We start from the raw sequence: 26,048 nt of genomic DNA on the forward strand, positions 1-26,048 counted from the left end.
TTTGGTTGACCCTTCACTGTTCACCAACTCACACAACAAAACAATATCAAAAGCTATCAGTAAATGTTTATTTATCCTTTGAATACTTACAAACAGCTGAACTGAGTCTGTAATCAAATTTGTGAGTCACATAAGGGTGATCATTTGTCAAAGAGGTAAATAAAAATACCACCTAACCAATTTGATTGTGTAAAGCAGCGATTTTCAACCCGAACCACACCAAATATATTGTTTTGCTGATCTGACAAAAAAGCATAATTTTGATTCATTCATACCAGGTGGCTATTGTTGTATTGACTATTGTCATTTTTTAATTTGACAGTCTAAAGGAAAAGAGGTCAGTGCCCCTCATTAAACAGTCAGATATTGCATGTTTTACAAATTCTTGCAGCACACAAGTTAAAAATCACTGGTGTAAAGGGATTCATTCATCACTGTATCTAGTGGTCATTCAGTGAAGGTTTCCTTACATGAATTAATCACTGGTATTATAACTAATAAATTTAGATTCTCAGTCTCAATACAAAGTCTCTACTCTTTATTAGAAGCACTTATAAAACTAGTGAGAAGAAAGAGAAAATGCTTTGTGGCTAAAGATGTACTCTGATTTCAAGGAGCAAGTAGTTTAATACATCAATGCCAATACTTCTAGTGGGCTCAAGGGAGTTTTCTGGGAAAGTAAATTTTTTGGATAAGTGTACACAAGAGTTCTATCTTTTATGTCTGAAGTTACTGCTGCTAGAGGCTTTATATCATATGCATGACTGAAATATATCAAATACCTACAGTTAATTGGAAATTTGACTGATTTAGTAAAGAGTTACAAATGAACTGTTGGGAGCACATGCAGAATAGAATTTTAAGTTGTACATATCTAAATATTCACACAGGCCTTAGAGTATCCTTCCTTAGAGATCTCTAAAATAAGAATTCCATCTTTTCTCTTGATTTTTCAATGTGATTTATGTCAGATTGAAAACTATAGGCATTTATTTACAGAGAAATTTAGAGAAAATGTAAAATATGCTGGTTTTTTAACAGCAGTTAATTGAATTTTGTACTAGTAGTCAACACCCTTGCTAATACTAAAGAAGGATGTGTAACTATAATACAGTCATTATAAAGTCATCTTCCTGGCCCAGATATAATAGTTGTACTCTGTATATTAAGGTGAATCTCAACAAGTCTCCAGGAAAAAACTACAAAACTCTCAAATCAGTGGGGACTTAGAAAGAAGATTGGTTTAATTAAACCATGAGAATTGAAAGCAAAATTTTAACCCTAAAAAGTAAAAGTCATCCTCAACAAAAAACAACTCTATGAAATTTATTAATATGAACTGTGGTTTGACTCAATAAATAGGGATATAACTTATATGCCAACTTTTATAAGGCATGTAATTTCAATCCAGATTTCATATTTAAGAAAAGAGTGAAGAAAATCAAGTCCACATCTAATATAAAAATAGTCTTGCCCTGGCTGGTGTAGCTCAGTGGATTGAGCGCAGGCCTGCGAACCACATGATCATGGTTCGATTCCCAGTCAAGGCACATGCCTGGGTTGCAGGCCAGTTCCCAGCAGGGGACCCATGGGAGGCAACCATACATTGATATTTCTCTCCCTCTCTCTTTTCTTTCCCCTCTAAGGATAAATAAAATCTTTAAAAAATAGTCTAATAACTCTAAATGAGCTCACAAATGAATTAGCAAAGCCAGTGATGAACATATATTATCCTATTGATTACTTTGACCTTGAATAGGGGCCCAGAAAGATTTATCTATTTAGCAAAAATGCCTGAAATTGTTCATGTACATATGAAGAGCTCATGATCAAATTCCATCGTATCTGATATCTTGGCAATCTGTGTTCAAAATGGGTAGACAGAATACCAAAAGCTTAACCCAATGGTCCTGATTCAGTTCTTTCATTGTCATCTTATACATGTTGGAGCTTAACTTTTAAATATGGTGGCATCTCATACCACTCAAAACCAGAAAGGCACTCTCCATAGCTTGGAGTCCTTGGGAAATGCAGTCCTTTACCTCTGAAAGTATAAGGATTGATTGATCCCTGGGTCTATGTCTTCCATTAATTTCAATGTAACTGCCTTGATAACCCTCTTTCAGTTTCAGAGAACACCATTTTCTTGTCACACATAGTTTTGTCCCAAGTGCCTCTGTACTATAAGTTGTCCAAACTTTGGACTCTGCTTTTCCACTCTAATTTCTGAAAACCTTTTAGAATCAGACTTAGCTTACTGCTCTATAGCAATCTGACCCTACTGGACACAGTCAATTGCTAAGCAAAACATAATCTACCTTATTTCTCCTGTTAAGCAAATGTTAAGAAGGTTTTGACTTCTTATTTCTTGTTTCTACTTATGAGAGGCCATTTCTTCTACTATCCTCTTATCAGCATAAACGTACATACAAAATATGCTCTAAATTCAAAGCCCCAAACCATAAAACTTCTAAGAGAAAACATAGTTTATAAACTGTCTGACATCAATGTAGTAATATCTATTTGGGCATGTTCCCTCAACCAAGGCAAACAAAGCAAAAATAAACAAATGAACTTTATCAAACTAAAAAAAAACACAAAACTTCTGTATAGCAAAGGAAAGCATCAACAAAATAAAAAGACTACTTTTGATACGAAAGAATATATTTGCAAATGATTTTTCTGAAAAGAGGTTGATGTAAAAATATAAGGACCTCATACAATTTAATAACAAACAAAATAAGCTATCCAATTGAATAATGGGTAGAGGACATGAAAAGACATTTTTCCAAAGATATACAGGTGGCCAACAAACACATGAAAAAATGATCAATACCACCAGTCATCAGGGAAATGCAAATCAAAACTGCAATGAGATATCATCTCACACCAGTCAGAGTGGATATTATCAAAAAGTAACGTGTTAGGATATGGTGGAAAGGAGACTCTGATGCACTACTGGTGGGACTGCAAATTTGTGCAGTCATTATGGAAAACAGTATGGAGACTCGTAAAAAAAAACAAAAATAGATCTACCACGGGACCCAACAATTCCACTTCTGGATATTTATTTACCCAAAGAAAACAAAAATACTTATTTGAAAAGATATAGGCATGTCTATGTTCATTGAAGCATTATTTATAATACCTAAGATATGGAAGCAACCTAGGTGCTCACTAATAGATAAAGAATGATATGTATATGTATATATGGAATATTACACAGCAATAAAAAGAATGAAATATTGTCATCACAACAACATAAGTAGACTTAGAGAGTCTTATGCTAAGTGAAATAAGTCAGAGAAATACAAATACCACATGGTTTCACTTATATATGAAATCTAAAAAACAAAACAAAACAAAACAAAAACAGACTCATAAAAGCAGAGACCAAAGGAAAGTTTACCAGAGGGGAGGGCATAGGGCGATGGGCGAAGGAGAATGCAGTCAATAAAATTGTGATGAGTTGGCATGGTGACAGATGATTACTAGAATTATCAGGGTGATTGCATTGTAAGGGCTAAAAATCTTGAATTGCCATATTGTACATCTGAAACTAATATAATATTGTATGCCAAGTACATATAAATTTAAAAGTTCTCTGTATCAATTTCTAATCAATTGGTAAATGGGGAATTTTACTGACTAAAAATTCTAAGAGTGAGGGTTTACAAAATAACCCCTAGAAGACAGTGAGGATAAATTCATTTTATTGAGGACAATTTATGATGTATTATGGAGGTATTCTAAAGTAGTATCTTAGTTATTAAACAATTGGTATTCCTAGCTGTTAATAATAGTTAACATTTATGGTATTCTTATTCTGTGCCAGGCACTGTGTTATATGTTTAATTATCTCACTCAATAATACCAATACTGCATGATGTAGATAATAATAAGAAGCAATGTTTAACTTTCATTTTTAAAAAATATGTTACAAATATCAACTCTAGACTTGTCACCAAATACTGATATTGAGTTTTTCAATATTTAAAGTTCTTAAATGTCATACTAATGGAGTCACAAACACTAATTTAAAATCTCAAGAGTCTCAGCTTTCTTCCCAGCTTCCTGTAATTACAATACAAAAATTCATTACTACCTACCCATGGAAACCAGAAGATCCTGAACTGCTTATAATTTTTTTGAATATGTCATGTCATGCATGTCTGGAAAATAAATTAGAAAATACTTGACACATTGGGTTTAAAATCTGCTATTTAAGAAAATATGTAGTCCAGAAATCTGGCATCCAGCTGGCAGAAGGGAAGCAAAAAGCCTTTGGAGATATTAAATCCCTCCCCAATAATAAAATTATTTACAAAAAAAAGGTTATCTAAACCCAAGTAAAAATTTTGAAACAAGATTTTAAAATTATGAAAAAAAACTGCGAGATCATATGGTACCTGTCCCTCAGCAGGAAGCTAAACAACAAAGCAAACAAGCAAGCAAAATATAGCCAGGGACACTGAAATAGAGAACAGGCTGACAGTGACCAGAGGGGAGAGGGGAGGGAATTTCGGGGGAAATAGGGGAAGGATTTGGAGGAGCATATGTGAAGAATACATGGACAGGGGGTGGGATGGGATGGGAGTAATAGACAGAAAACTGTACTTGAAAAATAATTAAATAAAAAAAGAAAACTACACAACTCTGAAAAAAAGAAAAGAAAAAAACTGTGAAAGTAGCCATTGCTTCAGAAACTCCTCTTTCTCTTGCTAATTTTTAAGCTTCCATATCAAAATCTGGAGTATGCAAATCATAAAGAGAAGGGAAAATAAAAGGTTTCTCCACATGAAATTTTCAGCACAAGGTCTGAGTAAGAGCCTGAAAAAAAAAGCAGAAACTTGAAAGTAAAACTCAAGAAAAATGCTGAAGTCAAACCAGCAAGGAAGCCTGTGTACTAAGGTATACACACACACACACACACACATATGAAATCCATATATATAGGTTAAGAGTCATTTGAAAACCAATTTAGCTTAAATGGCCAAGCAAAAAAGAAAGAGGAAGAGGAGATGGATTAATGGCTTCAATATTGAGTTAAAGAGAATAGTTACGTTTATACATAGATTCATGGACTGTCTACTAAAACTGATGAAATTCTATGCAGTAGTTACCATGTTATGTTCATCAATTTAAAGTCATAGAAGTACACCATTTAGGGATGATGATAAAATCAGGGTTAACATTCTATCATCTATATCACCAAGTACTGAATGACTTAAATGATTAAACTTAGCTGCCATATAATTCCATATATATCAATGAAGAAGACGAAAATGCTTTGATTCTATTGTAAATAACAGTATAATCTCACAAAAAGTCATAAAGGTTCTCAGCATAATAAAAACTTCAACTCACAGTGACACAAAACTGACCTTAAATTCCCAGGTTCTGAATATGGATGGTATTATCAATCACATATACTACTAAACACTTGTTCCACTAAAAACACTCAAGCAACAAAGTGGCTTTCATATTAGTAATCAGTGAAACAAAGCAATTTAGGTTATCAGCTGTGTCAGAAGTCAAATAAGACTCTTTCTTCAAAGGATAAAAATTTTGAAAACTCTAGAATTGCAAGTGATCATGAAAGATCAAATTTAGTTCATTACCATCAGGCAACTAAATGAAGGACTATAAACCATTCATGGTAAACAGCTCATATTCAATTATTGAATAAATATTGATAATAGTTCTTTATAATTTATCTCTCATAAATATATTCTCTGAAGAAACATGTATTAAGGACTAATTTGGGGCCACATTACTAGATGTCAATATGTATAAACATTAATAGGAACAGCCCCTCGTGTTTACACTTTATTTTCAGAATTTCCAAAAGGTAATCTTAGTGGATAGATGACATTGATTTAGGAATCCCTATGTTACATATCCTTCACTTTCTTAAACTTATGTTTAGGCCCACAAGTTTACTGATGTAGAGGCCAAGCCATATCATGAAGAATTCACCGAATCCTTGACCATGTTCTTCAGGTATCCTCCCATTATGTCTTATGTTACAATTCTGCCTCTCTTTCTCCCTGCTAAAAACACCCATGTGACATTTCTACAGATCATCTCTTTCCCATTCTCAAGAAAGAATTCCTAAGCCATTATTGATGGAGTATTTTCTTCCTCTTCTTCCTCATTACCAATCATTCTTGCAAGCATTACAATATAACTTCCATCTACACCATTCTATTAAAATGGCTGCAGATTCAAAAGAATTTACAAATAACACTAATTTGATTTAACTTCACTAGAACCATAGATATATTTACTATTATATCCCCCACCACAATATCTGGTACAACTAGGTTCTCAATAAATACTAGAGAAGTTGAATGCTATATAAATAGTAAAGGTGGCAGTATGAATAATAGAGTAGTTACTCATTGAAAATCTTTGAATTGTCAGTTGTGTATAGGCAAGGGTTTGTATATTTACAAAAATGATTTTTCTTCATTCATGTTATAAATATGTATTAAGTACTATGTACAAATTATTGGACATGGTTCTTTCCTATTCTCATGGAGTTCAAGTGTTTAGCAAACCGTAATTTTGATGCCACACACTTAAATTTGTTTATATATACTATATGTGAATATTTTGTAATATTATATTGTATATATACTAAGTTCATATAGAATTGTGAAACATACCTCCTTAGAAAGGGAGAAATCCTCCTTGTTCTTCTAAGGCCAGCTTCTCAACTCTATCAAGCAGAAGGGGTCACTAAGTTCTCAAAGCACTGTTCAAATAGAACTATCCACCATGATCCCATTGTATCTTACTTATGCACATATTTCTGTGAAACATTTAGGAGCAGGAGCTAGCCTAGTGCCTGGCACTTAGTAGGCTGGCTCTCAGTCCATTTGTTTTCATTGCATATATGAGGGAACTAAGGCCAGAAAAGTAAAAAAAAAAAAAAAAGGTTAGTTTTTCTGTGGTGTATAGAATGATATTTTGAATCACAAAGGCCTTGTACCTTACTCAAAATATTTAACCTCAGATTTTCAGTTTCCTAGCAGGATTACATCATATGACAAATGTGAAAACCTCTAGTGTGAAGTAGGCACTTTATATACCCAAGATCCTAGTTAATGACATAGAACTGGTGTTAGACACTGTAGGTGAGTTGTTAGGAATTTAAAGGCAATGAAAATATAAATAAAAACATTACAGTATTTATTTGATGTTTTAAACTTGACCTGAGCTCCTCAAAAATACCCCAAATAATCTCAGCAAACTTGAGAAAGAAGAACAAAGTTGAGGTGATCACAATACTTGATAACAAACTATACCACAAGGCCACTGTAATGAAAACAGTCTGGTACTGGCATAAGAACAGACACATAAATCAATGGAAGAGAACAGAGAGCCCAGAAATAAACCTGTGTTTCTGTGGTCAATTAATGTTTGACAAAAGGGGCAAGAGCACACAACAGAATAAAAACAGTCTCTTCAATAAATTGTGTTGGGAGAAGTGGACTGGAACATGCAATAACAACAACAACAAAAAGGAAACTAGACTACCAACTTACACCATTCATCAGAATAAACTCAAAATAAATAAAAGATTTAAATGTAAGTCCTAATACCATAAAAATCATAGAGGAAAACATAGGCAGTATAATCCTGTGTAGCAATGTTTTTGCTAATGTATCTCTTAAGGCAAGGGACATAAAGGAAAAAATAAACAAGTGAGACTTCATCAAATTAAAAAGCTTCTGCACAGCCAAAGATACCATTATCAAAATGGAAAGGGAACCCACTGTATGGGAGAACATATTTGCCAAGGATACACCCAACAAGTATTCAATCTCCAAAATATATAAAGAACTCATATGACTCAACACCAAGAAGACAAATGATCCAGTTTAAAAATGGGCAAAGGACATGAATAGACACTTCTCCAAAGAGGACATACACATGGCCCACAGACGTAGGAAAAAAATGTTAACATCACTAGCCATCAAAGAAATGGAAATTAAAACCATAATGAGATATCACCTCACACCTGTCAGAATGGCTATAATTAATAAATCAATGAAAAGGTGCTGGTGATGTTGTGGAGAAAAGGGAACCCAAGTTCACTCTTGATGGAAATGTAGACTAGTGCAGCCACTTTGGTAGACAGTATGGAATCTCCTCAGAAAACTAAAAATGGAACTGCCTCCTGTCTTATTTTTTCTTATTTCTTTGGTTTTTATCATAAATTATATTTATTTCTTTTTTCCTTTATTTATTATTGTGCAATTACAGTTACCCCCATCTTCCCCCCACCACTCTCCCCTGAAACTAACTTTTGACCCAGTGATTCTACTGGTGGAAACATATCTGAGGAATCCTGAAACACCAATTAAAATTAATGTATGCACCCCCATGCTCACAGCAGTGCTATTTACAATAACCACGTGTTGGAAACAGCCTAAGTGTGCATTAGCAGATGAGTGAATTAAAAAATGGTGGTACATCTACAGAATGGAATACTGCACAGCATTGGACTTCTTCACTAGGTAGTGCACCCCTCTTCACTTGGTTTCTACTACATGACATGGGAAGTTGGATTAGAAACATTCTAATCACCATACAAGGCTAAAATGCCATGAGTCAGTAGTTTTTTATTATAGTATCTGAGAAGAAGTGCATTGTTAACTTGTATATTATGTGCCTAGCACTGCATTTGGTTTTTGGTTGATACAAAATGCATTTATAAGACAGGTCCTCTTCCCTCAATGAATTTATAATCTAATTAGAGAGATAATCTCACATCCCCAAACTATTAGAGTATCATATGATTAAATTCTGAACCTCAGTTGTTTTTAACTATAAATCTGAGAAATACAGAATAACATGCTCTGCAATTTTAGAATACTCTCTTATCCAAATGCCCTCTTAGAACACTCTCTTATTCAAAGGTAATATTTCTTGTAAATCACAATGACCATATCTAGACAAATGAAAGAAATAACTGTCACAGGATTCCTATTTTCCTTTAATGTGAATGTGAAAGTGTTATATCTACCAATGTCTCCTAAATGCAAAGCATTTGTTACATTGATCACAGCAGGTCCAGGAAATGCAGTAAAGAAAAAGAACAAACCTATACATTTTCATTATGCATAAAAATATGTGTTTTTATAGGTAGTTGAGTTGTTCAGTCATGAACTCAAGCAGACCTGAAGTTAAGATGCACTCTCCACATTTTTGCTTTAATATGAGCTTGAGTCACAGAGTCACAATGTAGGTAATGATGATCTACAGAGCAATTACCACAGTTTTCAGACAAGACAACAGGGCTATAGTGATAAGAGACTTTGGCATAGTTACAAAGAGAGTTAGTGACATAGCCAGCACAAGAGCTAAGTTCTAATACCTAGAGTTGAACACTTTGTTCTATACATTCTACACCTTGGAGATGTCTTAATCTCTCTCTTTCTCTCTCTCTGTCATTCTCTTTCTTTTTTCTCTTTATATTTATATTTTTAATTTTCATGTCATGAGAATACATGTGATCAAAAAAGTTAAACTACTATGTCTCTACTTAAAACCAATCTATTTATAATTTGGAAGCTGAAATAGATGTTTTCAAAAGAAGTAATACAGTAATGGCCTCTTTTTACAAAGAAGACTATGAAGACTTCTGGTAGAAGACTACCAGAAACCTGCTATGGAAATTAATAGATAATTTTTATTATTTGATACAGACTATATTTTAAAAACAATCCAGCATCAAAGTCCAAATCGGGAGGAAGGTGGGGATGGCTGGGGAGGGGAGTGGGGGCATAAATGCAGACAATTGTACTTGAACAACATAAAACAATTAAAATAAAAAAAAGAAATATTCAGAAGTAGTGAAAAAATCTCACAGCTAGCTGGTGGAAAAGAGACCATCACAGGATTTTTTCAGAAACCAAAGGAAGATACAGCTACATATGTACATGTTTATATCATACTGCTGGAAACCAGTGCATGGGAGGTTGGGGAAAGAGGGATGCAGGTACTTAGGGTGTGTATGTACGTGTGTGTGTTATTGGGAGAACAGATAAAATCTTATGACAGTTGGCTAAAAAGGAGCTAAGTCTAGTGAGACATTGCATAGCATATACAACACAGTTCTTTCCTACATAAAAAAATGCTAAGAAATGATACTTCACTTGAAACCTAAAAAAATCAGACTTTAGTTATTTAGATCAGTTGGAACTAACAACAAAAACAATTAACTAGGGTAGTAGAAGAGAAAGCTATAAGCAGGAAACCTACAGGAAGCTATATAGGCATATGGCCCAGAACTTCTTAAATCACGAAGTATTTTGAGTAAAAGAAAAAGTTCTCCTTAAAAGAAAAACTAAAGAAAGCATATGAGGTTATTAACAAAAGTTGGTAGGAGAAAGATACTCATAATTATGCACTTTCATTTCCTTAAATATTATTAAAATTGTGTATCAATCTGTCTATACCTGATAACTGAATATTTATATTGACAATTTTAATGAAAAATTAATTTTCATAGAAAACAAAACCTGATTCAGTTGTATACTGTAAACCTATTCTCACTATTGTCTACACATGGAAAGCCCACATGATTGGAATTTACAACTAGGTATGACTTAGTGGCAGCTAACAGAATTGCAAGCATAGAGTCTGCATAAGACTAGCTTTGCAAAGCACAATTTAAGAAATAGGTACTCCACAAAATATTACCAAATAACTAAAGTCATGTATTTACAATGACTGTTTTCACCACTTTGGTGGTATTATATATATATATATAATGATTTATATATATATATACACATATAATTAGGAAAATTATATATATATCAATATATATATAATACCATATATATAGTATTATATATATTGATTCATATATATATATATGAATCAATTACCTAGCAGTTCCTATCAATGAAGATTTAGAAAATGAGTGAATTTCTCTTTCATAATTAATTGAAGAAACATGGTAGTAAATTTAACAAATATTCAGCCATTATTCCACCCAAAAGAGGTTGGATGAATTTTTTAAGATACAAGAGGAGAATCATGTGTCATGAGATTATGAACATAAATAACAAATAGATGAGAAAAATAGCTTTTCTTCATCAGTTTTGTGAAAAGCTAAAGCATGCTACTGTCAGAAATCAGTCAAGATATAAAACAGATTCAGTTAATGAAAATACTGGGTGATTTTTAAAAAAATTATGGTTACTAGAAACCACTTTGGATAGAAATCTTTTCAATACAATCCTCTGTGTGTGTGTATAAATGTATATATTAATAAACAACATACATAAAACCTAATTATATATTTTTCTCATTACTAGAGATGTTTTAATACCTTAAGACCAGCATTCCTGGACATAAATTTTTATTAAGGTTAACAGAGGCTGTTGGTATTTTGCTTAAGTATAAATTGACCTTAGGCTATAACAATGCAGGTTTTTTTCTTATATTTAATCTCTGGTAAATTCATATTTTATTTTTCTTAATGACCAAATGCAGATAAAATTTTTATTGACTGTGGTTTGCAGACAGTTGGGTTCTATTTAATGTTTCACTGCATTTGAGAATGTATTAACAATCTCAGTAAAAGGAAAAATATGACCCTACAATATAAATTCAAAATTAATTATATCTTATAATGCTAGCTAAAATCAAGAAAATCTGCTTCTTACAATTGCAAAGGTTTATAAACTGACATGAATAATTGAAAGTCTATCAATTCTCAAATCTAGTGGAAATTAGAATTAAAACCTGAGAAAAAAATAATAATTCCATATCTCATTTATTTACCAGGTAATTTATGCCAACAGAAAAGTCAGAAAAACCATTAGTGATAATTGGAGTGATTCGGTATCAACTAAAGATAAAATTACCAAAATAAAACATTCTATTGTAATTGGTATCCAGATACACTAGTTATGCTAAGCAGAATTGAAAAGAGCACACTTTAAATACCACATGATGCAACACAAATGCATCAGATGCATCTGCTTTCTAAAAGCAGATGGAAGCTGATATAACAAAATTAACAGGAATCTAAACAACAAAACAAACAAGCAAGCAAAATACGACCAATGACACTCAAATACGGAACAGGCTGACAGGGTCCAGGGGGGAGAGGGGAGAGAATCATAGGGGGAAAGGGGATGGACTCACATGAACAAGTATAAAGGACACATGGACAATAACTAAGGGTGGGGGCGGAAGTGGGAGGGAGGCGGGGAGCATGGGGCGGGGGGCGGGCAGGGCTGGGAATATAAGACAGAAAGCTGTACTTGAACAAGAATTAAATAAAAAATAAAAAATAAAAAGGAAAAGAGAAGGGAGTAATGAATAAAAGGGGAACTAAAATACTTTTTACTGCTGAGCTCATAGTAGGTTTTCAAAAATATATTTTAGTACATATATATCATAATTGGAGTCTATCAAGTACATTTCTTTGAGTATATACATTTTTACATAGAAAACTCTATTTAGGGCACATCTTGTAAGCTACTATGGTATTTATTTTGTTATGATAGCAGTGTCTACTTTAAATTAATTAGAATATTTGCTGTTCATTACACTAAATAATACAAAACTGAACTTATTTTAAAAGCTATACTTCTGAAGAAAATTCATGTGGGCTTTTACCAAACACATACAAGAACCATGTCCTTTTGTATGATTTCTTTTCAGGAGAGTACTACCTCTAATGCAGGGTATTGTGTGAGCATTCACATCCACATAGCACTTGAAAATCCTCACCTGATAAGCAAAGTCTTATTCTTGTTTGAAAAAAAAGTTTCACTGGCAAAATGAACCTTTAAAAACATTTTAAGGTGTTCTTTATTTTTATTCTTTTTTAGTCCACATTTCTATTTCAAAATATGCACAAATATTTTGGAGCAGGTATGATATTAATACGGGAAAATAATTTTCCCTCTATATACAATGCATGCTTAGGGGAGGAAAAAGATGCACATGCAGAAATTGAATGATAACAACAGTTCATTTTTTATTCTTCTTCACCTGGCTCTCTTATATTATTATTAGTGAAAAAATAATTCTTCAATCATATTTCATTAAGATGTACACAAAAGATTAATATTCTGTATTTTTTGCCTCCATAAATAAACTCTATGAATTCAGAAGTGCTTTTACTAAAAGCAGCTACCTCTTTTTTAAAATATTTTATTTATTATTTATCTTTAGAGGGGAAGGAGAGAGGGAGAGAAACATCAATGTATGGTTGCCTTTTGTGCGTCCCCTGCTGGTAGTTAGCCCACAAGGGACCGGCCTGCAACCCAGGCATGTGCCCTGACTGGGAATCGAACCACGATCATCTGGTTTGCAGGCCTGCGCTCAATCCACTGAGCTATGCCAGCCAGGGCCAGCTACCTCTTTTTTAATGCTGGTTCTGGTCCCAGAATAATTTTCTGAACACCATAATTTCTGTGAGGAATAATTTTTATTAATGTTACTGACACCCCAGATATTACAAAATTCCATGAGTTCACGTTAAGATCTTTTAACAATAAAAACTTATTTATTGGAACACTGGCAAGTTGGGAATCAATAAAAGTGAAATTTCAAAAAACAAAACTCTAAAACATTAATATTTCTCTCTTTTTATAAATCTGGATAAAAATCTTTCTAAAAGTCTCTTTAAAAATTTTCCCCCTTTGACATAAGACAGTTAAATAAAATTTATGCTTTTTCTGATAACCCTAGGTCATTTTTACAAAGAAACATTACTCATACCTTGCAGAATATGTTGGGCACTATTAAATAGCCCCAAATGCCTGTGTGTTTGGGGTCCTCATGTCTACTTTTACACTTTGTGCGTCTTCTTGCTCACTGGCAGCTATTTATTGGCTATGACTTCAGAGTGTACCTGTGTCTATTGCGTCTCCCACAAGCACACCAATTAAATTGCTCTATAGTTTACAAAACCAGAATCAATCAAATAAAATGTAGCAAACAATTTCTCTAAGGTCTTGAAGCAGATGTGATAGGTTACCCCTTAAAATACAAATGACATGGGCTCTGGAGTGCTCTCAGGCAGGCCCTGGGGACTTACCTATTAATACAGTTCAAAAGTTTTAGCACCTGGTTTTCATGAAGTCTAAAGTGTCTGTTAAAAGGTGAGCTCTAAAAATAGTACCCCATATCTTCAAGGGATATGACTTTTCTCTCAGAATGTTGGCTAACATTTTGGATGCAATCAGGGGAAAATGACCCATGAAAAGACTGTGAAGGTTACACACCTCCAATGGCCTGGGTAGTGGAGACAGAGGTAGATCTCACAATTGGGTATGAGCCAGGAAGGAAATTCAAAATACTAAACAACATTTAAAACATGGGCACATGACCATCAGGACTGATGGTATTCTGCTAGGCAACATCATTTTCGTTGCTGAATCATGTGGGTGTCCAGATTTTTGTTGCTGAATCATGGGGGTGTACACAAAGTGAGCGTTGGAAAGGGTGTTCTGGCCAGTGTCTATTTACCAACCAACATGGAAGCATTCCAATAAATATTTCAATGCTATATAACCATACTGAGGTATACTACTGTACTCTGACACTGTTAGTTTGTACTAAGTGCTGGCTAACACATAACACATGTTCAGGTCTCTTGACATATAATATATATACAATATAAAGGAATGTACGAGAGCTTGATTAGATTTTAGTTATTGGGCAATAAGGAGGCTTGGATTTTCCAGGGAGCTAGCTAAGAGATAGCATAGTTTGGATTCCTAGGGAGAGACAGGGCCCTCCTTAAATCTAAATTATGACTAAAAGGTATGCCAGTGATTGGGAAATACAAGGGAACTGGTTACTGCTACTTCTGTTTATTATCTTGGTAAAAGCTCTGAAGAGTTAGTCACTAAATACATGATGATTTCTAGAGATAAACACAGCAAGTAAAGACTATTCATTGGTAATTTTCTAAACTCATCTTAACTGCTTATGTATTTTACTTAAGGGAACTTCTGAACAAAAATTGATAATGACCATACATGTAAAAGCTAATTAACCCATTACTTATTTCTAGTGAGGAATCTTTGTTTGGGAGGGGATAACATTAATATGTATTCATTTAATGACAAAGATAAAACTGTAATTTAAATATAATGATGAAGACATTGTAACAACTTGGTCCATGAAGGTTAAAAGAACAATGTGGATCTTCTCTGGACTCTGTACTGAGCTGTACTTATGTATAACATTTAGTCCTACTAGGCTTCTACTTTCTGTGCCAAACAGGCTACCTCACTCCTTCTTACCATTTTTAGCATTTTCTTGTGCTTGACCCGGTAAATGATGATATCATCATTGTACTAATAAATATGAAGCAATATAGAAAGATGAAAGGTTAGCAATAACCTAAGGCAAAAAAAGTAATGTTAATTCTCTATTATTCTAAATGAATTTGTGTTTGTCAAATTTTTTATGATCAAGCAGAATTCCTAAACATTGCCAAAAGGCATTTATCAGCAGTAGAAGAATGGATGTCACCACTAACTTTTGGCTTCTAGACATCATACTGGCCAATAATGTTACTGGTCACCTAAAAATGCCTATCTAAATCACAAACATTATGGTACCAATGAGGCCAACAAGTGTAATTTCATATTTGTTGTGTGCTTCATTTCTTGTAGATTTTAAAGTATGCAACAAATATTCTAAAAACACTGATCTCTGAGCATGGGATTATATGCGAGCCATGCAGATTTTATAAAGCTGATAGGATATAGTAATGTAACTTATTATAAAACTCTGAGGCCATGTAAAAGAAACAGAAAGGAATGTCAAACTTGGGTTTTCATTTCCAAGTAGAGATAAGAGAGAACCTACTTGGCTTTTTGTGTAAAAAGAACAAAAGGTCAAAAGAGCAAAGTCAGGATTATATTGTCTGTGTAAAAGGATCCTTCATATCAGCAATTTTCAACCTTTTTCTTCTCATGGCACACATAAGGTAATTACTAAAATTCTGGGGCACACCAAAAATTACATTATATATTTTTGCTGATCTGACAAAAATAAGTATAATTTTGATTTATTCACACCAGAAGGCTATTGTTGTGTTGGCTATTGTCAATTTTTTTATTGGAGAATCTAAGGAAAAGCAGATCAGTGTATCTAACTAAATAGTCACATATTACATGTTTTAAAAGATTTTTGCAGCACATCAGTGTGCCATAGCACACCATTTGAGAATTGATACTTGACATCAGTCTCTAATGATTCAAATATCATTTGAAGGAGCTCCTACCCTTTGCAACAACTGGGAGGCACTATGCTGAGTGAAATAAGCCAGGCAGTGAAAGACAAATACCATATGATCTCACCTTTAACAGGAACCTAAACAACAAAACAAACAAGCGAGCAAAATATAACCAAAGAGACTGAAATAGAGAACAGGCTGACAGGGACCAGAGAGGAGAGGGGAGAGAATTTCAGGGGAAAGGGGGAAGAAGGGTTTACAGGAACAACTATAAAGGACAGATGGACAAAAACTAAGGGGAGTGGAAATGGGAGGGAAGTGGGGAGCATTGGAGGGGCATGAGCTGGGGTGGGAGTAAAAGATAGAAAACTGTACTTGAACAATTAAAATAAATAAATTATTTTTAAAAGGCACATGGGTATGATTTATTAAAAACAGAATAAAACAAAATTTTAGTTGAACCAAAAATATAGTAATATCAAACAAATGTAAGCACTGTGTTCACTACACATTGATGTTCATCTTAAGATTTTCACATATGTTAATTCATTTACTGCTCATAACAATCCTTTGAAGTAGATACCATTATTGTCCCTGTTTTACAGATGAGAAAATTGAGACACAGAAAGATTAAGTAAATTGGTCTTAGGTTACAGAGTGGATAGGTGGAAGTGCCAGGATCAAATTCAGGCATGCTCCAGAATGCTTGATGTCAACCATTACTTTGTACTGCCTTCCATGGGCACAAAAGTGCACCAACTTAGCCTAAAATTCATAGACATTAGGAGCAATTTTAACACATAATGAATCCAAGTATTTTTTAAGTTGTAAAGATTATTCAAAGTTCTGTTTCATTTTATTTTTTTAATTATTGTATTGTTCAATGACAGTTGTATTTTCTCCCCACTACTGCCCCCCCCCACTCCCACCAGACCCACTTCCCTCCCTTGCTTCCACCTTCCCCCTTGGTTTTGTCCATGTGTCCTTTACAGAAGTTCCTGAAACCCTTCCTCCCACACTCCCCTCCCCCTTCCCTTTGGCTATTGTTAGATTGTTCTTAATCTCAATGTCTCTGAGTATATTTTGTTTGCTCTTTTCTTTTGTTGATTATGTTCTATTTGAAGTTCTATTAAGACATAATATGATTTCTGGAGGTGCCAAGCAATACTAACAACACCTCTCTTTAAGTTTTACTTACAAATGCAATATTCAGTTGCATTGTATTTATAGACGTGATATAAAAATACATAAGCACTTGGTGGATTAGAAAAATAAAATTTAAATTCACTATGATGGTGAGAAATGAGTGCTTGCTTAATGGATGTGTTCAAATGTAGAGGAGAATGACTTGTATGGGATAGGCTTATCAGATGTGTGGTTAAATTAGATTCAGACATGAAATTATACTCAGGGTTTCAGCATCCCCATCAAAAATCTTGGCCTATCTCTATCTTAACAATTGTCACAATGTAGCAAAACCCTTGCTTAGCTGTCTGCTTGACTCTGAGGTTGTCAAGGACATATCTCATTTGTCGTCAATGTCTGGCTCAATACCTCACACATAGTATGTTCTCTACAAATACTTGCTAAACCAATGGAAGTTGTAAGCATATGCAAGACACTGTGCTAGCTGGTGGGAAAATAAAGATTTGATCCACATACAGGGTATCATGGAACAATGCCCATGTATATAGTGGGACCAATAAGAGAGGCACCCCCAAAACAGAGATGCTCAGTGTGAGTCTTTGTATAAGAAATCTACTTTCCCCATAAAAGTTATAGAATAAGTGGAAATGCAAAGTTGTCTGAATCCATTGCTTCTCTTTAAAATACATCAACAACCTTCTCAATTTACACGTGAATTTACTTTTGTTAATGATTCAAATGGGAATGATACAACTTTCACCATAAATCAGTCAGTATAACTTTTAATAACAGCTTTATTGAGATATAATTCACATATCATAAAACCCTTTAAAATGTACAATTCCATGGTTTTAGCATATTCACAAATGTAAGCAATTATCACAAACAATTCTTGAATATTTTAGTACCTTTCTCATCAAAGAAATTCTGTATCCTTTAGCTATGTTCCCACTACTTCATCCTTAAGCAACCATTAATGTACATTCTGTCTCTATGGATTTGCCTACTGGACATCTTATATAAGTGGAATGAATCATGCAGTATGTAGTCTTTTGTATCTTTCTTCTTCCATCAATAAAAATGTTTTCAAGGTTTATGCATGTTGTAGAATGTATTTGTATTCCATTCCTTTTATACCTGAATGATACTCAATTATATAGATACTCACATTATGTTCACCTGTTCATCAACTGATGTGCATTTGGGCTGTTTCTTTTTTTTAGCTATTATAAATAAGTATGTAAAATTTTAAAACAACATAATTAGGTTACAGAAGGGCATCCGAGGCAATCTATTGTTTATCTTTAGATAATAATGATTTGTGATGGTCAAGTGATAGAAAAAAGTTTAGGTTCCTTACCTTAATACTAAAACTTATTTGAATACTTGTTCAGGGATATTATCCTCAACACCTAGAAATGTGGATGACTTCTGTAATGTGTTCACAGGGGCATGTTGAATAAACAACCAATGCAAAAAAAAAGCAGAAAGCGAGATGGAAAGAAGAGTAAAACAATATTTCTGGGAGGTCAAATATCAGAAGGAAAATCAACCTTGGATTTGAAATGTGCTATGATAAGAGGGGAGGGGAGAGGTGAGGACTGTTTGAAAGAATGTGAAGGGATTAGTGAAAGAATATATATGAATGACACATAGACATGGACAATGGTGTGGGGGTTGACTGTGGGAGTGGGAGAAGGCTGGGTTGAGGGTGGTAAAAAGGGAAAAACTAGGACAACGGTAATAGTGTAATCAATAAAAATGTTTTTTAAACTAAAAGAGGAAAAAATGTGCTGAGATAGCTCCTGCACTGAATGTAGTTTGTATGAAAATCTCCAAACAAAAGATTCCTATACAATATTAAGAACTGCCACTGTTAAATAATAGCATACCTCACTGTAATACAACTTTTAAAAGTGTGGTTGCTGTTACTGACAGTATTGTGCAGGACATATTTATCTTGCACAAGCTTACTATTAATTTATTGATGCTTTCTGCCTTCTGCTTCTAACATTTTATAGTTTTATAACTCAGAAATATATTGTAAAGTTTGAAGCATCTGGTCATTCCAGATGTTTACTTCATCAAAAGTACTGTCTTTCACCAGTGCTCAGTGCTATGATATTAAGATATAATGAAAGAGACAGGCAGCAAACTCAAGATCCCAGTGAAATTTTTTTCTCCTTCTATAATATAACCATGGGGGTTAAAAGCATATACTGTGGAATTAGAGAGGTAAGTTCAAGTTTTTTATGCTGCTGTTTAGTAGCAGAATATCTCTCAGAGACTCACATGCCTTGCCTGTTAGAGGAGATAAATAATAATACCAACATCACAGGATTGTAGCGAGATAATATGTATAAAATCATTACCACAGTGCCTGGCACAGACTAAGTAGCTGCTTATATTAGAAAAGACAAAAAAAAATTACATTATCTCTATCACTTCTTAAAAAATCATAATATTCTTCTTCCCTTTTTCCCTAGTTGGTTATTCTTGATTTAGCCCTGCTCTAACACAAAATAACTAGTTATTAATAAATAAAAAGTATGACTGATTTATTTTAGTCATACATTTATTTTATTTTAAGTCAGATATTACATAAAAAGATACAATTTAAAAGATCCACAGCCACTACATATCTATAATACAACTGCAATCTACCACAGAAGGAAGAGAATAATCAAGTTTAGAGCAGAATTCAATGACACACAGACTAAAAGAACAATCCAAAGGATCAATAAATCCAGGGGCTGCTTCTTTGAAAACATAAACAAAATAGACAAACCTTTGACCAGACTCATCAAGAAAAGAGAAAGGACCCAAATAAACAAAATCAGAAATGAAACAGGAGAAATTACAACTGGTATCACAGAAATACAAAAGATTGTAAGAAATTACTATGAACTATATGACAAGAAATTTTAAAACTGGGGTGAAATCGACAAATTTCTACAATTATATAATCTTCAAAAACTGAATCAAGAAGAAGCAGAAAGACTGAACAGACTGATAACAGCTACTGAAATTGATGCAGTCATCAAAACACTCCCAGCACACAAAGGCCTTGGACCACACAGTTTCACAGGAAAATTTTATAAAACATTTGAGAAAGAGATAACACCCCCCCAAGAAGAAATACAAGAAGATAACACCCCCTTATCCTTCTCAAATTAATTTTAAAAATCCAAGTAGAGGGAAGACTCCCAAACTGTTTTTATGAAGCCAGCATCATCCTAATCCCAAAACCAGATAAAGATACAACAAAGAAAGAAAATTATAGTCCAATATTACTGATGGACATGGATGGTAAAATCTTCAACAAAATATTGGCAAACTGCATCCAGTAATGCATTAAAAACATCATCCCTGGCTGTATTGCTCTGTAGATTAAGAACCAGCCTGAGAACCAGCGGGGTGCTGGTTTGGTTTCCAGTTGGAGCATATGCCTGGGTTGCCGGCTAGGTCCCCTGTGGGGGGGGCATGCAAAAGGCAACCATACATTGAGATTTTCCTCCCTTTCTTCCTCCCTTCCCTTCTGTCTAAAATTAAATAAATAAACTCTTTAAAAAGGAGATCATACAGCATGATCAAGTGAGATTCATCCCAGATATGTAAGGATGGTACAATATTCACAAATCAATAAATGTAATACACCACATAAACAAAAGGAAAGACAGAAGTCACATGCTCATATCATGAGATGTGGAAAAAGCATGTGATAAGGTACAGTACCCATTTATAAAGGCACTCAGCAAAGTGGGAATAGAGGGAGCATACCTCAACATAATAAACGCCATATATGAGGAACCTACTGTCAACATCATATTCAATGGGCAAAAGCTAAAAGTTTTCCCACTAAGAATGGGAACAAGACAAGAATGTTCACTTTCACCACTTCTATTCAACATAGTATTGGAAGTTCTAGCAACAGTGATCATATAAGAAAAATAATTAAGAGGTATCCCAATTGGAAAGGAGGAAGTAAAATTGTCAGTGTTTGCAGATGACATGATAGTTACATAGAAAAAGCTGCAGGCTCCATCAAAAAACTACTCAACCTAATAAGTGAATTTAGCAAAACAGTGGGATACAAAGTCAATATTCAGAAATTGAAGGCATTTTTGCACACCAACAATGAAATATCGAAAACAGAAATTAGAGGGAAAATCCCAGTAGCTATAGCAACAAGAAAAATAAAGTACCTAGGAATAAACTTAACCAAGGAGGTAAAAGACCTGTACTCAGAAAACTACACAACACTGAAGAAAGAAATTAAGGAAGACACAAATGAAAATATATACCATGTTCATGGATTGGAAAAATTAACATCATTAAAATGTCCATACTACCCAAAGCAATTTACAAATTCAATGCAATACCTATTAAAGTACCAATGGCATATTTCACAGACATAGAACAAACACTTCAAAAATTTATATGGAACCATTAATTACCCCAAATAGCTGCTGCAATTTTGAGAAAGAAGAGCAAAGTAGGGATAACAATACCTGATACCAAACTGTATTACAAGGCCACTTTAATTAAAACAGCCTGGTACTGGCATAAAACAGGCACACAGACCAGTGCAACAGAGTATAGAGCCCAGAAATAAACCCAAACCTCTATGCTCAATTTATATTTGACAAAGGGGGCAGTAGCATAAAATGAAGTAAAAATAGCCTCTTCACAAATGGTGTTGGGAGACCTGGACAGCTACGTGCAAAAATATGAAACTCGACCACCAAATTAAATCATACACAAAAATAAACTCAAGATAGACAAAAGACTTAAATATAAGTCACAACACCATAAAAGTCCTAGAGGAGAACATAGTCAGGAAAATTTCAGATATTCCATACAGCAGTATTTTCACTGTTGTGTCCCCTAGAGCAAGAGATATAAAGGAAAGAATAAATGAATGGGACTTCATAATATTAAAATATGTCTGCACAAGTAAAGAAACCATCAGCAAAATGAAAAGGAAACCAAGGGCATGGGAAACTTGGATAAGAGTTTGATCTCCAATATATATAAAGAACTCACACAACTCCACACCAGGAAGGCAAACAACCCAATCAAAAAATGGGCAAAGGACCTGAACAGACACTTCTCCAAGGAGGACATACAGAGGGCCTATAGACATAGTAAAGTATGCTCAATATCACTAGCCACTAGAGAGATCCATATTAAAACCACAGTGATATACCACTTCACAACTGTCAGAATGGCCATCACTAACAAATCAACAAACAAGTGCTGGTGAAACTGTGGAGTAAAAGGAACCCTAGTACCCTGTGGTGGGAATGCAGACTGGTACAGCCACCGTGGAAAACACTCTGGAATTTCTTCCAAAAAACTAAAGATAGAGCTGCCTTTTGATCCACTAATCCCACTGCTGGAATTATACCCTAAGAAACCTGAAATATCAGTTCAAATAACCTCTGCATCCCAATGATCATAGCAGCATTGTTTACAATAGGCAAGTTCTGGAAGCAACCTAAGTGCCCATCAGTAAATGAGTGGACCAAAAACGGTTAGTACATTTAAACACAATGGAATATTATGCAGCAGAAAGAAAGAAGGAGCTTCTATCCTTCACAAAACATGGATGGAACTGGAGAGTATTTTGCTAAGTGAAATAAGCCAGGCATTGAAAGACAAATACCATATGAAATCACCTATAAGTGGAACCTAATCAACCAAACAAATAAACAAGCAAAATAGAACTAGAGACATGGAATTAAAGAACATGCTGACAGTGACCAGAGGGCAGGGGAGTAGGGGATAACAGGGGAAAGGCGGGGAAGGGTTAAATCAAGGAACATGTATAAACAACCCATGAACAAGGACAATGGGGGCAGGACTGAATGTGGGAGGTTGGGTGTGCATAGGGCAGGGGAGAGTCATGGGTAAAAATGAGGACAACTGTAACTGAACAATAAATTTTTAAAAATGGTTCCTGTGTGTGTTTGTGTGTATGTGTCATGGCACATTTATCACTCAGATGCACTACTATAAACTTCTAATAAACACGTAGTCTGTAAAATGGCTTTCAAAAAAAGGCACAACATCTAGTATATGTTATTGCTTCAACCATTTTCCAAGGTTATAGGTGTAGTGATTTCTTTGTTGCACACTGCTTTTGAAGATTGCCAGAGCTGATACACTGTAAAAGTCAATTGCAAAAGACACACAAAAATGGTATTCTTGACTTTTCTCTATGTATTTTTGCAGATATTGTTTTTTATAAGAATTTGTATAGCTTGCTGACTGGAGTCTGATAAATGACCTCCTTCCCCTATTTTGCCAACTGTTTTGCACATATGATGCTACAATTTTCAATTAGAATATTGGATAAATCAAATTCCTTCCAGGAAAAGAAGCTACAAGACTTTGGATGTCAACATGGGTATTTAGTAATATTAATACTATACCAGGAACTGAGGCTAAAGAGCCAAATGTAAGCTTACCTTTTGAAAAAGGAGGTGGCTTCATTGATGAACATACACAAGAGAAATCAAATAGAATTTGAATCTGAAAAAAGTGAATGACTACCTGTCAAAGGTGGCAAGTCCTACAAAAAGACAAGGTATATACATGCACAACCCATGGACATGGACACAGTGTGGGGACTGACTATGGAAGTTGACGGGGTGGGCTGGGTAAAGGGAGGCAAAGGGAGAAAACATGGACAACTGTAATAGGACAAACAATAAAATATTTAAATTTTAAAAAGAAAGAAAAAGAAAGGCACTTGGCATTGTTTAAGTAAATTTTCCTCTGAACTTAATGCAGCTGGGCAGAAGTGGAGGCAAAGGCTTTTACTGAAAAGCCATTTAAAAAGGGGTTTGTTTGGAAATACTCTCTCATCACTCATTTTTGTCTTCTTTGCTGGAATTTTTCCATTCTAAGCTCAAAAAACAAGTAATTATTTCATCGGTATTTATAACAGTATTAATCATACACATAGAAACAAAGATAACAAAGTAAAGATTTTGGAAAATTTTTTTCTATGTATATTTTAATTTTAGTAATTATTAATATGTTTAATTATCTTAAATTCAATGCATAAATCCCATTGTTAAACATATAATTGCACTATGCAAAAGGACTTTGAGAATGTGTTATTATTGATAATCAAACCCCAAAATGATCCATTTGCAAATTCAATTTTGTTACGGAACACAATAAAAAACTGAATAGTAACATACCAAGGAGCTGATCCCAGAAAAGGAGCTGAGAGGCCTATGAGGTGTAGTTAATTGGCAACATGGAACAAGGACTTTGAAGAGATATTACACTAAATTAATTAGTTAAGAAATGCATAGAGTTCACAACTTGATTGTCAAGCTGTTTAATCCCATCAAAAATAGACTTAATTTAAACCAACCATATGAACTTGCTTTCCTTTGCAATCCTTCCAATTATAAAGCAAAGTGTTGAAAATTGTTGATCACAGATTTACTAAGCCCATTTATGCTATTATTGTCATTTGTCTCTGCTGAATATTTTTCTTAAACAAAGTAAAAAGATATCCTCAATAACTTATATGTGAAACCATTTGGTTTGCTTCTCTATGTAGGATACTATAGAAATCTATTTTCTCTAGTATAAAATGATAAGGGAAAAGTTTAAACTAGAAATCATAAATAAGAAATTAACAAGCAAAATTTTCACAATAGTTTTAGAAATACAATTAAGAAACATTTTCCCCGGAGTGGCGGGAATCATTTAATCTAAGTTACTGCTGATTTTGTGCACTGTTTTTGCTTGGTAGAAAGATGTTATTGAATGATTTTGATTCTTTTTTTATTTTATTTAAAAACAATCTTATCTATTATTTTGGCTGAATTCCACTACTTTTTTGGTACAAATCTGTCCTGGTTCTTTTATTACAACCTTAATCCTGTACCTTAACAGCAAAAAAGAATAAACACCAGAGTTGTTAATCAGACTGCACAATAATACTGTGCATATTAACAGAGACACTGGGCAAGTAGGGTAGGCACTTAATACATATTTGGTGATTTAGAGACATTTCCTATACTCTACATTTGATGAATAAAAATAGGGTCAAAGATCAAATTCTGCTTCAGTTTTGTCTCCTTTTCAGCCAGTAAGCATGTCTCAGTCACTCCTACCCTAAAAACAACAAAACCATCTCTTCCCTTGATCCTATTTCCTTGTGAAATTGCAAAATTTCTCACCCTTAATCATCAAATATCTCAAAAGAGTAATCACTAAAAATTTCATATGCCAACTTTTTATTTATCTCTCAACCCTCTAAACTGTCTTCTGGCCTCTAAAATGTCATAAAAGACCTCTTAAATAGCATAAGCAGTGGCCTCAGCTTTTTTAATTCATGTGGTATTTGTTTTTTTTAATATTTTATTAACATGTTAACTTTTATTTTATTTTATTTATTTATCTTTAGCGGGAAAGGGAAGGAGAGAGGGAGAGAAATATCAATGCATGGTTGCCCCTGGTGTGTCTCCTGCCGGGAACTGGCCTGCAACCCAGGCATGTGCCCTGACTGGGAATCGAACTGCGATCCTGTGGTTCGCAGGCCTGAACTCAATCCACTGAGCTACACCAGCAAGGGCTCATGTGGTATTTGTTGATTGCCCCCCTCTTCTAGAAACTTATCTTCTCTTTTGCTTCTGTG

The 26,048-nt window shown here is 34.1% G+C and overlaps 1 protein-coding gene across 4 annotated transcripts in view; it reads right to left on the bottom strand.

Annotated features, from left to right (window-relative positions):
* The window catches only part of MBNL3 (muscleblind like splicing regulator 3), a 126,101-nt gene that overhangs the window by 85,348 nt on the left and 14,705 nt on the right, over window positions 1-26,048 (bottom strand). The window lies entirely within an intron of this gene.

Source organism: Sturnira hondurensis, unplaced genomic scaffold (assembly GCF_014824575.4).
Source record: "Sturnira hondurensis isolate 20B ecotype Veracruz unplaced genomic scaffold, ASM1482457v3 Scaffold0004786, whole genome shotgun sequence".
NCBI classification, from domain to species: domain Eukaryota; kingdom Metazoa; phylum Chordata; class Mammalia; order Chiroptera; family Phyllostomidae; genus Sturnira; species Sturnira hondurensis.